The following is a 3,811-nucleotide window of genomic DNA, read 5'->3' as shown; positions in this document are numbered from 1 at the left end:
GCCATAGTTTACTATTCTATGCTGCGGAATAACGCCCATTTTTAACTCTTTATTACTATGGCTATTGCCCAAATAAGCTGCTTGCATATAACCCTTTCCATTTTCAGAATCTTCTCCTTAGGACAGAATCCTAGTAGAAGACTCACTGGATCTAAAGTTAGTTCTCTTTTTTTTCTCTCCTGCTGTATTTTTGTGGTTGCTTTGTTTTTGAGACACCCTTTTGTTAGGTTGCCCTGGCTGGCCTGGAGGATGCTGGCCACCTTAGTGCTGGGACTACATGCTTGTCGTGTACCCGTGTACATTCTGTTTTGAAAAATATTTATTTTGTGTGTATGTATGTGCCAGTGGATGTCAGAAGAGGGCATTGGATCCCCTGGAACAGGAGTTACAGAGAGTTGTGAACCACCATATGGGTGCTGGGAACTGAACCCATGTCCTCTAGAAGAGCAGTAGGTGTTCTTTTCATTATTGTTGTTGTTGTTTTGTTTTGTTTTCAAGACAGGGTTTTTCTGTGTAGCTTTTGGCTGTCCTGGAACTCACTCTTGTAGACCAGGCTGGAGCAGGAAGTGTTCTTAACTGGTGAGCTATGTCTCCAGCCCCTCAGGACATTCTTTATTAGCGCAAGTAAGGAAGTGTGAAAATGCCGACTGTAGATCCCATGTCCATCGTCCTCCCTTAGTAGGTTGTGAATTCCAAGGGTTATAAGGGAATTAAAAGGTGTTAGGAATTAAATTTCCTCTATGTGTTTAATATCATATAAAATGATAATATCAGTACTTAAAATTTTCTTTTCTGTTAGTATCTTTCTCATCTTGCATTTCCTCCCTCAATCTCCTTTTATTTACTCTCTTCTGGTTTCTTTATACTACTCTCTAGAATCTGATAATTATTTCAAGGTCCTCTTTAAACTTGGGAATGAGTGCTCTAGGCACAGCTGTAACTGCGGATAGAGACTGTCTTGGTGTTTTCCTTCACTCATCCTTTCTAGCATATTAACTCGGTTGCATCTTACAACTACCCTTAGTTACTAGAAATACCAGCTTCACAATGATACAGATGCTGGGTAATGCAGGACACACCTGAGGCCTTGCTGTTATTGTCAGGCTGATGGATCAACTACCCCTAATTCTGGTGCCACCTCAGGACTCCTAGTCTCTGAAGAAACAGGCTTCCACCTTGCTTGTCTATTTAACATGGACTTTCTGTTACTCTTGAGTCTACAACAGCCCAGTCAACTCCGATCTCATTCTGGCTGTGGGGTTAGGGTATTTTGAGCTGGTTTGAAGACTAAGTAGAGGGTCAGCAGCTCATCAGGCACATGAGAAAGAGTAATCCAGGGGAGGGCAAGAATTGAGGAAGGGCAAAGAGTCATGGAATCATCTCTTGTGTTTGGAGGTGAGAGCAAAGGGTGACAGCAGTTAGATAAGAAAGGATAAACTGATAGGTTGAGGCTAGTTTCTCAAAGAAATAAGAATTTTTCTTATGGGTAGTGGAGAAACAACATAAGATTTTTGTTGCTGGAGAGCTTCTCTCCAGGTTCCCCAAGCCCCGCAGTCCCACAATTCACTTATAAAATAATCACTCAGACGCTTATATCACTTATAAACTGTATGGCCGTGGCAGGCTTCTTGTTAACTGTTCTTATATCTTAAATTAACCCATTTCTATAAATCTATACCTTGTCACGTGGCTGGTGGCTTACCGGCGGCGTCTCTACATGCTGCTTCTCCTGGCGGTGGCTGCAATGTCTCTCCCTCCTTCTTCCTGTTTCCCCAATTTTCCTCTCTCTTTGTCCCGCCTATACTTCCTGCCTGGTCACTGGCCATCAGTGTTTTATTTATATAGAGTGATATCCACAGCAGATTTTTGTTGTTGTTTTTAGGTTTCTTGGGCCTTTTTTTGACACTTAAAGTATTTGTCTTTTTAATAAGTGCATATGAATTATACATAATAATGGATTCATTATGACATTTTTGTAGATGTATATAATGCTTCTTCTTCTAAACTAGTCCTTCTATTTTCATATCTCTCTCTCTTAACAAACCAGTGAGTCATCAAGGTTTCATTAAGGTTGAGTGAAAGGCTTTCTAAAGGAACATGTGCACCTTACTAGTGGCTACACCACTAAAAGAATTTCTCTAACTCCTAGCAGCCATTAGTGACCCTCCTGGACCCCTCCCAGTTCCTGGACAGGATATTGATCTCATGCAGGTCTCATCCAGGGAATTTACAGTTACTATGAGTTCAAAAGTGCCATGTGTGGTGGTCTGAATGAGAATGGCTCTCATAGGCTTGTATGTTTGAATACTTGGTCCCCAGTTGGCAGAACTGTATGGGAAGGACTAGGAGGTGTGGCCTTGTTGGAGAAAGTATGTCACTGGGTGTTGACTTTGAGGTTTCAAAAGACTCATATGATACCCACTGCTTCTCTCTCTCTCTCTCTCTCTCTCTCTCTCTCTCTCTCTCTCTCTCTCTCTCTCTGTTTGTGTGTGTGTATCTGTCTGTCTCTCTGTCTATCTCTCTGTCTCTGTGTCTGTCTGTCTGTCTGTCTCTCTGGCTTATGGTTGCATATCCAGATGAGAGCTCTCCACTGTCCCCTCAGTCTGCCGTCATGGATTCCAGCCCCCTGAAACCATAAGCCAAATTAACCACGTTCTTTTATAAGTTGCCTTGCTCCTGGGTGTTTGATCATAGTGATAGAAATTTAACTAAGACACATGGCTGTGATGGAAAGACAGCATTCCACCATACATTACCTCGTCCCCAGGCTCTTACACTTTCTCTGCTCTCTTTTCCACAATGCTCCCTGAGCCTTGGACAGTGCTGTATAGAGGTCCCATTTATGGCTGAGCATTCAATAGTCACTCATTGTCAGGACTTTGACCAGTCATGCATCCCTCTCTGTAGCTATTGCTGCCCACTGCAAAAAAGAAACCCCCACTGATCAAAGCTGGTAGTAATACTAATCCAGGGGATAAAGATAATATTTAGAAGGTCATCCAACAGGTACATCATATCTATTTAGCAAAAATAACAGTAGGAGCTTTCCAACTAGGGCCTATGACCTCCTTAGCCAAGGGCTTTTGACCAAGTTCATGGTACCAGCCCTTAGTTCCATCCTGTGGAGGAGAGAAATGGTACAACCAGATCAGTGTTTAAGCAGCCTTCTTAAGAAGTTTCTTTCTAAAAATATCTAGCAATGGCAGTAGCCATACAGCAGAAGAGAAGGTAGTAAAAACAAGAGGCAAGGAGATAGCCATTGTAACCAATGCAGGTCTTCGTGTCCTGGAACCTTATGCACAGTGTGCTAGCACATGTTCTGTATGTACAAGATTGTGTAAACATATATAACTTTGTGCGTGTGTACACAAGGGGGATGAAGCTATTGGTTGTCCATGTACTTAAATTAAATTCTTGATTAGTTGTTTGCATTGACCCCGTGGTAAGCATCTGAAGTCTGTGCTGTCATTACTTTGACATGAGTGTCCCTGATTCCATAATGAAAACCATTAATTCCTGAAAAATAACTTGTTCTTGTTCTCTCTCAGCTACACATGTACATCGGACTAACAACAATGGAACACCCACTTCAGGGTTTATGTACACACAGGTCTGTTTTACCCCATTACAAGAAATCTTTTTTCCCCCCCAGGAAAGAGCGAGAACACAGTCCCACACTAGCACAAATTATGCAGTCGAGTTTCCCACATTTGGGGAAATCGCAGGGGGTCAACACATCTGCAGTGCAATGCATAAACCTCATCCTGGGAAAAACCACCTTCGTGAGCATGGTATCTCCCCTGCCAGGTAT

The 3,811-nt window shown here is 42.4% G+C and overlaps 1 non-coding gene across 1 annotated transcript; it reads right to left on the bottom strand.

Annotated features, from left to right (window-relative positions):
- Positions 1 to 3,649: 3,649 nt before the first annotated feature.
- On the bottom strand, positions 3,650 to 3,811 carry LOC121822191 (U1 spliceosomal RNA). The gene has a single exon (XR_006063203.1). It is a non-coding gene; the product is annotated as a U1 spliceosomal RNA (small nuclear RNA).

The sequence above is a fragment of the Peromyscus maniculatus genome, chromosome 13 (genome assembly GCF_049852395.1).
Source record: "Peromyscus maniculatus bairdii isolate BWxNUB_F1_BW_parent chromosome 13, HU_Pman_BW_mat_3.1, whole genome shotgun sequence".
Classification (NCBI taxonomy): Eukaryota; Metazoa; Chordata; class Mammalia; order Rodentia; family Cricetidae; genus Peromyscus; species Peromyscus maniculatus.
The sequence above is the reverse complement of the archived record's forward strand: the minus strand, read 5'-3'. Positions and strand labels throughout refer to the sequence as shown.